Below are 11,202 nucleotides of genomic sequence, written 5' to 3' on the forward strand. Positions count from 1 at the left end.
ATTAGGGCCTTTTTAACCAGAACATGAATAATATTCAAGGTGGACGAATGCATACTCTTTTATAACGTATTGGAACGAGGGTACCCAACATGAACTCGCGCGCCAGGTGTCTAATGGGACATCATCGTTCCATGGCTCTTGTTCGGTCAGATCTCCCTCCAGAAGACTCAAAACACTTTGTAAAGGCTGGTGACATCTAGTGGAAGCAATAGGAAGTGCCAAAATATTCCTCAGCCCCTGTGTTTTTCAATGGGATAGGTTTAAAGTCAATACAATACATCAGGTATCCACTTCCTGTCAGAAAATGTCTCAGGGTTTTGCCTGCCAAATGAGTTCTGTTATACTCACAGACACCATTCAAACAGTTTTAGAAACTTTAGAGTGTTTTCTATCCATATATAATAAGTATATGCATATTCTAGTTACTGGGTAGGATTAGTAACCAGATTAAATTGGGTACGTTTTTTTATCCAGACGTGCAAATGCTGCCCCCTAGCCCTAACAGGTTAAAAGGTCATTTACCACCTTCACAAGTGCAGTCTCAGTGCTATGATGGGGTCTAAAACCAGACTGAAGCGTTTCCTATACATTGTTTGTCTTCAGGAAGGCAGTGAGTTGCTGTGCAACAGCTTTTTCTAAAATTTGAGAGGAATGGAAGATTCGATATAGGCCGATAGTTTTTTATAATTTCTGGATCAAGATTCGGCTTTTTCAAGAGAGGCTTTATTACTGCCACTTTTAGTGAGCTTGGTACACATCCGGTGGATAGAGAGCCGTTTATTATGTTCAACATAGGAGGGCCAAGCACAGGAAGCAGCTCTTTCAGTAGTTTAGTTGGAATAGGGTCCAGTATGCAGCTTGAGGGTTTGGAGGCCATGATTATTTTCATCATTGTGTCAAGAGATATAGTACTAAAACACATTAGTATCTCCCTTGATCCTAGGTCCTGGCAGAGTTGTGTAGACTCAGGACAATGGAGCTTTGGAGGAATACCCAGATTTAAAGAGGAGTCTGTAATCTGCTTTCTAATGATCATGATCTTTTCCTCAAAGAAGTTCATAAATGTATTACTGCTGAAGTGAAAGCCATCCTCCATTTGCGAAGGCTGCTTTTTGAATCAAAGTAAACTAATGTAAAAAATACCTATTCAAATCGATCAGTTTTCAACTAGAGAGATTGAGACGCATCGTATCTGTCTCAAGCCTCCATAATTGTTTATCTTACACCTCCACATCTGCAATGAAAGGTGATGGAGCTAGAGCGGTGTTTGTCAAACCATGACACATACCTATAATCGGTCTTCTCACAAAAACATCTGTAGCTTCTGAACCGTTTGACCTACAAAATCGTATGACCTCACCCTGGAAAGAGGAGACCCTCATGAACACGGCGGTGTTCTCAATTTTTCTCTACGTCCCCCACAAGTGTCAGGGGACTCGTCTGAAGTCGGATCCCTCTATGTGCCAACTTCTGTTTGTAGAATCCAAAATCTTTGGGCTACAAACTAATGTGACCCCACTTGTCACAATGTTCTCAGTTTTGCCCTACGTTTCCCACAAGTGTCAAGGGACTAATCTGAAGGTAACAGGTACTGATTAAAATGATAGATTTTTTAACCTCTATGGGCTAGGTGGGACGCTTGCATCCCACCTACTCAACAGCCAGTGTAATCCCGTGGCGCGATATTCAAATACCTTAGAAATGCTATTACTTCAATTTCTCAAACATATGACTATTTTACACCATTTTAAAGACAAGACTTTCCTTTATCTAACCACACTGTCCGATTTCAAAAAGGCTTTACAGCGAAAGCAAAACATTAGATTATGTCAGCAGAGTACCCAGCCAGAAATAATCAGACACCCATTTTTCAAGCTAGCATATAATGTCACAAAAAACAAAACCACAGCTAAATGCAGCACTAACCTTTGATGATCTTCATCAGATGACAACCCTAGGACATTATGTTATACAATGCATGCATGTTTTGTTCAATCAAGTTCATATTTATATCAAAAAACAGCTTTTTACATTAGCATGTGACGTTCAGAACTAGCATACCCCCCGCAAACATCCGGTGAATTTACTAAATTACTCACGATAAACGTTCACAAAAACATAACAATTATTTTAAGAATTATAGATACAGAACTCCTCTATGCACTCGATATGTCCGATTTTAAAATAGCTTTTCGGTGAAAGCACATTTTACAATATTCTCAGTAGATAGCCCAGCCATCACGGCTAGCCATTTAGACACCGACCAAGTTTAGCCCTGATCAAACTCCGATTTACTATTACAAAAGTTTCATTACCTTTGTTGTCTTCGTCAGAATGCACTACCAGGACTGCTACTTCATTAACCTGTTAGGGCTAGGGGGCAGCATTTGCACGTCTGGATAAAAAAAATGTACCCAATTTAATCTGGTTACTAATCCTACCCAGTAACTAGAATATGCATATACTTATTATATATGGATAGAAAACACTCTAAAGTTTCTAAAACTGTTTGAATGGTGTCTGTGAGTATAACAGAACTCATTTGGCAGGCAAAACCCTGAGACATTTTCTGACAGGAAGTGGATACCTGATGTGTTGTATTGACTTTAAACCTATCCCATTGAAAAACACAGGGGCTGAGGAATATTTTGGCACTTCCTATTGCTTCCACTAGATGTCACCAGCCTTTACAAAGTGTTTTGAGTCTTCTGGAGGGAGATCTGACCGAACAAGAGCCATGGAACGATGATGTCCCATTAGACACCTGGCGCGCGAGTTCATGTTGGGTACCCTCGTTCCAATACGTTATAAAAGAGTATGCATTCGTCCACCTTGAATATTATTCATGTTCTGGTTAAAAAAGGCCCTAATGATTTATGCTATACAACGTTTGACATGTTTGAACGAACGTAAATATATTTTTTCCCCTCGTTCATGACGAGAAGTCCGGCTGGCTTAGATCATGTGCTAACAAGACGGAGATTTTTGGACATAAATGATGAGCTTTTTTGAACAAAACTACATTCGTTATGGACCTGTGATACCTGGAAGTGACATCTGATGAAGAGAATCAAAGGTAATGGATTATTTACATAGTATTTTCGATTTTAGATCTCCCCAACATGACGTCTAGTCTGTATCGCAACGCGTATTTTTCTGGGCGCAGTGCTCAGATTATTGCAAAGTGTGATTTCCCAGTAAGGTTATTTTTAAATCTGGCAAGTTGATTGCGTTCAAGAGATGTAAATCTATAATTCTTTAAATGACAATATAATATTTTACCAATGTTTTCTAATTTTAATTATTTAATTTGTGACGCTGACTTGACTGCCGGTTATTGGAGGGAAACGATTTCCTCAACATCAATGCCATAGTAAAACGCTGTTTTTGGATATAAATATGAACTTGATAGAACTAAAAATGCATGCATTGTCTAACATAATGTCCTAGGAGTGTCATCTGATGGAGATTGTAAAAGGTTAGTGCATCATTTTAGCTGGTTTTATGGTTTTGGTGACCCTGTCTTTGACTTGACAAAACATTACACACAACTCTTGTAAATGTACTGTCCTAACATACTCTAAATGTATGCTTTCGCCGTAAAACCTTTTTGAAATCGTAAAACGTGGTTAGATTAAGGAGATGTTTATCTTTCAAATGGTGTAAAATAGTTGTATTTTTGAAAAATTTGAATTTTGACATTTATTTGGATTCAAATTTGCCGCTCTTGAAATGCACCTGCTGTTGATGGAGTGCACCACGGGTGGCACGCTAGCGTCCCACCTAGCCCATAGAGGTTAACAAATGTTGGTTTGGTCCAAAATAATCCATCGTTATATCCGAATAGCGGCGTTTTGTTCGTGCGTTCCAGACACTATCCGAAATGGTAAAGAAGGGTCGTGCGCATGGCGCAATTCGTGACAAAAAAATTCTAAATATTCCATGACCGTACTTCGAAGCATGTCAACCGCTGTTTAAAATCAATTTTTATGCCATTTTTCTCGTAGAAAAGCGATAATATTCCGACCGGGAATCTCCTTTTCGGCAAACAGAGGAAAAAAATCACAAAGACGGGGGCGACCAGGTCACGCGCCTGAGCCCAGAGTCCCTTGATCGGCCACTTGAGAAAGGCGATAATGTGTTTCAGCCTGGGGCTGGGATGACGACGTTCAGGTTTTTCCCGGGCTCTGAGCACCTATGGACGACGTAGGAAGTGTCACGTTAGAGCAGAGATCCTTAGTAAAAGATAGAGATGGCAAAGAAGTTCCAGAAATGGTCAGACAGGCCACTTCCTGTAAAGGAATCTCTCAGGTTTTGACCTGCCATTTGAGTTCTGTTATACTCACAGACACCATTCAAACAGTTTTAGAAACTTTAGGGTGTTTTCTATCCATATATAATAAGTATATGCATATTCTAGTTACTGGGTAGGATTAGTAACCAGATTAAATCGGGTACGTTTTTTATCCAGCCGTGAAAATACTGCCCCCTAGCCATAAGAGGTTAATGAGCCATTCGCAGTTTCACTGTACCGGCCGTGTGTACTTAGACTTGCATGGCTTAATCTTGCAGACAAGCATATGCTACTGGCAGGATCAACCAGGTAGCCACTCACAACATAGAGGTTGTACCCGGGCACACTAAGCGGAGAACAGCCAGGGACCACTCCTATCCCGTGAGGGGAGGAGGCCCTAGGTCAATCCACCGTGCGCCCAGCGGGAGGCCCTGAATTGCCCGTGGCCGGAGCCACAGGTGCCGGGGCACCGCTTAATCAGGTATCTTGTCTTAGCTGGAGGGTTTATTCGGAACGCCATCAACGTGGATAAAAGACAGGGTTTGAGAAATACATGCGTTTCTGGCGCCGGTACGGCATGGTTGAACGTCATCCGCAGGCATCGCTACCTGGGTACTCCACTCCCCGAACCAGAACACCAATGTAGGGCCACTGAGACAGACGGGTCGGCTAGATCTCGCACGAATGGAGCGCGGCTGAAGCTTGTCATCAAGGCGGGGATAACCGTCTCCGACAGGGGCTCCCCCGATAGAGGCAATTCCACGTGGGGCGGGAGGAACCGTCCGTCTGAACACCGACCAAAGGCCGGCCGACAGGGGCCCTCCCAGGTGGAAATAGAATGCAAATTGGTCAGAAGATGTAAAACAGGCTCGACAACAGAGGACAACCATGGATACGCAACGTGTGGCAAGCTGGGACAAGAACCATGGTCATGGAGGACCCAAACCCACAAGGTGATAGCTGGGATAGAGCACCTGCCCAGGACAGAGCTCAATATCCTCCCACCACCAAGCTGGGAAAATTGGAGCAATACTTAGGACCAATTGGGCGCCGGAGGGATTGTAACCCTCAAAAGTGTCCATAAAGCTCTCCCTATTCGGTATGAGTAGTAGCCATCAATCGGTCGCCGAAGGGATATGGACCGAACTACCATGCTACCACACTACTACTCAGAAGTGTCCGTTTCGCATTTATTATATCGGACTAGTAGTTTGCCACTATCCCTGAGCTTCTAGGCCATGGAAGTCTTGTTGTCAAAAACCAGGTTTCTGATTTCGCGCCGGTACCTGTCTGCCCCACACGGGCATGACTGTGTAAAGACGGGAATACAGAAACTACCGATCTCCACTGTGTTACTCACACAGTATATTTTTTCCCCCGTATGAAAATCCGGACCACAAAAAAAAACTAAAAACTTGAATAAATCGAAAAGTACAACTCCAATCCGGATGGGGTTTTTTTTGCACGAAAGGGCACATAAACGAACATTTCCATATAATTTAAACCGTTTTTCCATCAAAATGTATAATAGAAAAGCGAGTTAAGTTTTTGAAAAAGAGTTCCCGGAACCGAAAAAATTATTTCCTATGCATGCAAAATTTTATAAACAGGGGCTAATTGTTACCCATCACGAGAGAGGGTATGAGCCAAAATTTGGGAACTCTAGCCCCTCAGGAAGTATTTTTAATCATTATTAGAACATTTCAGAAATTGGTCGTAAAAGTTACAAAGTGCCCACTTTTCATTTTGCTCCAGAGACTAAGTCCAAACGTGCACCTGGTTTTATTTTGGGTTACCAGGTCTAAATTTTAAAAACTGTTTTAAATACTTAAAGGGTATACAGACCTACATACCCACCCTGAGAGCACCCTACTACAGGCCCAACTCAATGGGGGCCGGCCTGGCTGATTTATGGAAGTTCAAAAAAATTCTCAGAAAAATGACTAAGTCCAAAAATCTCTGAATATCGGCTATGTTTCACTTCTCAGAAATTGCACTGTTTTATTTTTGGGTTACCAGGGGAGCTCCATATCTCCATTCCTCTGGGCTTACTCTCTCTACCCTGCCTGCCCACCTGCCTGCCCTCTATCATACATTCTCAACCATGACCAAATGACACACAAAGACATGGGTGAGTTTCAAATAAAAATGATTTATTTATCAGTGAATCATGGGTTGATTTGTCCCTCAATTAGTGTCCGCGCTCGGCTGGCGTTACGAGGCAAATTATGGTACCGGTAGTACCGTGCCTGCGTTTCCAGAGAATGACACATATGGTCAGCCACAGTTCCCCGGTCTGTAACCGAGCCTTGATTAAAGTTCAATGTAGCAACGCTTTGTCGAATTGTACCGAAGGTAACTTTACTTCCAATGTCAAATTCTTCAAATAGCTGGCCCACATACTCACAGAGATTGCCGTACGGTTGACCGCAGGACGTGAAAAAGAAGAGTGTTGTGTCTGAGGTGATTCCACTCAGATTAGGCCTGATCTGATGGAATCGTTTAAGCCAAGTGTATTCCTGCCCAGATAGAACAATTCTGCACTCACCGAAGCTATAGTTCGTTTTGTGGCTTGAAATAGACATCTGATAACCCCCACTTTCCAGGGTTATTTCAGTAAAATCCCTCTCACAGAAGATGGTGACTGGGGATCGTCGAGTGCCATTAAAGATGGCCAACCGGCTGGACATGAGAGCCGCAAACCTACGTCTATCAGCGCAGGTGGCTCGGACCTCCAGCCTACTGAGAACCGAAGGAATAGCTTGATTACTTAGCTCAACAAACCGGCTTAACTCCGCAGCGCTGAGCACCTCGTCCCTGCACCGTTTGCGGAATTTTGCCCTGTGTGTTGCCTGGCTCTGCCGCGAATCCCTGTCCATCTTTGCCAAGCAGAGTAACACCTTTCGAATTCCACTGGCTTTAGCCTAAAGACCTTTTGGCCGGAAATGAATAAGATAATTCAAGAAACTTCGAACATCGGATCGGTATATTTTTAATGTGGATGGTGCCAAACAACGGTCTTCACATTGACCGTACCACTCAGACACACGTCTGTAGTTATCCAGAGAACACAGTCCTTCATCGGCCTTGCCCTCTGACATATAGCGGAGGAATTGCCGTATTCGGGATAGACTGGTGCGACTATTCTCAATTCGTTTAACTGAAGGGTTTTTACCCATAGCAAAGTGTTCATATTCAGTCAAAATTACATTCCTCCAACCTTCAATTCTGGACTCCACACCGCCGCCTTCATCACTCTCGCTCTCCGTGGAAGTCGCCACCACGCAGCCTTGCTCCCTCGGTTCCGAGTATGGTTCACCACCGATCTGACTGGTTGACTGCACCGGCGCAGTCGCCACCGCCTGCTCACTCTTGTCCAACAGCTGCTGATCCATGGACAACTCACTTTCAACACACTGCAAATACACAGGGTTCTCACAGGGCTCCAGCCGCGGTGCAACACCGCTGTTAGCCTGCATACACTGCCATGATTCGGGCTGATGTCTCTCAGTTGAAAGCCGGCAAGATTGCATGGCACGCTTCCATTTAATAGTAGGAGGCTTAAGTGCATGGACAGACTTGAAATGTGGGTCTATCTGCACGATTTTCAGCTTGGAACATAACCCACAATCACGTCTTAGTCTGCTGCTCATAGCTTCTCTCTCCTGCCTTCCCGAGTGCGTGTGTGTCTCTTTGTGTGCTCCACCAAACTACAACCTAACCCTAACCCATTGTGCAGACCGACAGGCCAACAATCTCAACCCCGCCAAATGAGGGCTCACGTACCGCGCTGGACGACTACCTACCCCAGTTTAGAATTTGATTGGTAGTATGTCCAGTAGCGCGTGTTTACTTCGTGTGGGTAGAGTTCTTTTAAGTTAACCTTTTAGGGCTAGGGGGCAGTATTTACACGGCCAGATAAAAAAACGTACCCGATTTAATCTGGTTATTACTACTGCCCAGAAACTAGAATATGCATATAATTATTGGCTTTGGATAGAAAACACCCTAAAGTTTCTAAAACTGTTTGAATGGTGTCTGAGTATAACAGAACTATTATGGCAGGCAAAAACCTGAGAAGATTCCTTACAGGAAGTGGCCTGTCTGACAAGTTCTTGTTCTTCTTGACTCTCTTTATTGAAAACTGAGGATCCTTGCTGTAACATGACACTTCCTACGGCTCCCATAGGCTCTCAGAACCCGGGAAAAAGCTGAATGATGTAATTCCAGCCCCTGGCTGAAAAACATTAGCGCCTTTGGTAAGTGGTCTATCAGAGGACAATGAGACTGAGGCGCGTGCACGAGGCGACCCCATGTTTTTATTTTCTCTCTCTTTGTATTAAAACACAGATTCCCGGTTGTAATATTATCGCTTTTTTTACGAGAAAAATGGCATAAAAATTGATTTTAAACAGCAGTTGACATGCTTCGAAGTACGGTAATGGAATATTTAGAAATTTCTTGTCACGAAACGCGTCGGGCGCGTCACCCTTCTTTACCCTTTCGGATAGTGTCTTGAACGCACAAACAAAACGCCGCTATTTGGATATAACAATGGATTATTTGGGACCAAACCAACATTTGTTATTGAAGTAGAAGTCCTGGGAGTGCATTCTGACGAAGAACAGCAAAGGTAATAACATTTTTCTTATAGTAAATCTGACTTTGGTGAGTGCTAAACTTGCTGGGTGTCTAAATAGCTAGCCCTGTGATGCCGGGCTATCTACTGAGAATATTGCAAAATGTGCTTTCACCGAAAAGCTATTTTAAAATCGGACATAGCGAGTGCATAGAGGAGTTCTGTATCTATAATTCTTAAAATAATTGTTATGTTTTTTGTGAACGTTTATTGTGAGTAATTTAGTAAATTCACCGGAAGTTTGCGGGGGGGTATGCTAGTTCTGAACGTCACATGCTAATGTAAAAAGCTGGTTTTTGATATAAATATGAACTTGATTGAACAAAACATGCATGTATTGTATAACATAATGTCCTAAGATTGTCATCTGATGAAGATCATCAAAGGTTAGTGCTGCATTTAGCTGTGGTCTGGGTTTATGTGACATTATATGCTAGCTTGAAAAATGGGTGTCTGATTATTTCTGGCTTGGTACTCTGCTGACATAATTTAATGTTTTGCTTTCGTTGTAAAGCCTTTTTGAAATCGGGCAGTGTGGTTAGATTAACGAGAGTCTTGTCCTTAAAATGGTGTAAAATAGTCAAATGTTTGAGAAATGGAAGTAATAGCATTTCTAAGGTATTTGAATAACGCGCCACGGGATTCCACTGGCTGTTACGAAATCGTCCCACTGGCCCTAGAGAAGTTAAGGTAAAATGGTGCTTTGGGAGGTGGGCGGTGCCGCTGGAATTATCCCCGGGCCGGGAGATCCCTGGGGTGCCCAGATGTCTGGCGGAGCGTTTCATCCCACAAAACAATTTTTCACTGGGGGAGACCTCGCCCCGCCGTACTCAGCCTGGACAACCGAAACACTTTTTGACCTTTTTGACTCCGATAAAATTCACTGTCTAGGGATGACATACCACTGGCACACTACGATCCTGGAAGGGAGTAGCCCAATTGGTCACTGCCACCCGAACCACCGGATGACCCAGGACTACAATTGGGGCGGATGCACGACAACTGGGAGGTTTCCTCCTTGAGGGTTTCTTTGTCTGCTGAAACTCACAAGTATGACAGACTGACATGGCTGGTATGGAAACATGGCAACCAATCCGAGAAACCGGACCCTCATACAGTACGCGACTATGGGGTTTTGCCTGATCCTTAACCTATCATGTATCTACAAGGACGCTGGACGGAACTCCAAGGGCGGATGCATGACAACCGTAAAGAGGGCTTGCCCTTTGGGTTTTTGTCTGCTCAAACCATTGGAAGTTCAATGACTTACCACTCGACAGGGACACATGGCAACCAACTGAGGGCCGGACCTACATAAGGTACGCAACTCGAGGGCCTTTGCCTGATCCTACACCGAGTATACCCAAAACAGACCAGCTGGATTTGACTAGACATGGGTTGATTGGGAGTGAGGATCCTGGAAGGGAATAACTCTTAATTATACCAATGATTGAAAACATCCAGGACAAAAAGACAGACGGACACGGAAGTAAATACATAGACAACGTGGAGAAAAAAAGAAGGATCAGATGGGGAGTAACTCCTAGGTTGAACTATGCTTTCCACTTCCGTGGACAAACAGACCTTGAAGACTCACCTTAACTAACCCTAACCTTAACCCTTATCCTTACCCTAACCCTAACCCTAACCCTAACCTTAACCCTAACCTTAACCCTAACCTTAACCCTAACCTTAACCCTAACCTTAACCACTCTAACCCCTACCCTAACCTTAACCCTAACCTTAACCATCCCTTAACCCGACGGACGGACGGTTCTAAGCCCAACCAACGCAACCCAGGGCACTTCTACAAGTGGGCAACCATGGGGTCTACAACTTTGGCCGGGTGCGCCCAGACCCCTCTGGCCAGCGCGTCAATGCTGTGGAGTGCACCCATTCCCTTTGCCCCCCTTCGGCTTCCACGTGTCAGAGATGGAAGTGGATCAACCGACTCAAAACTAGAAACCTAACCCCAAACCCAACCCAACCCTAATCCCTGAACCTTAACCCAACCCTAATCCCTGAACCTTGAACCCAACCGTAATCCCTGAACCTTGACCCCAACTCAATCCCTGAACCTTGACCCCGATACCAACCCTAAGTTGAACTCAAGCCTCAAATCTAATCTTAACCCTAAGCCTAACCCCCTGGGACTCAAAAAGTGGATATCAGGAATCCCACAGGCCTGAAACAAAAGTATGAGAGCCTAATTTTAACCTTGACACTGACAATCTTAAATCGGTACTTTAAATTATAACCCTGGCTTCGT

Source organism: Salmo salar, chromosome ssa29, assembly GCF_905237065.1.
Source record: "Salmo salar chromosome ssa29, Ssal_v3.1, whole genome shotgun sequence".
Classification (NCBI taxonomy): domain Eukaryota; kingdom Metazoa; phylum Chordata; class Actinopteri; order Salmoniformes; family Salmonidae; genus Salmo; species Salmo salar.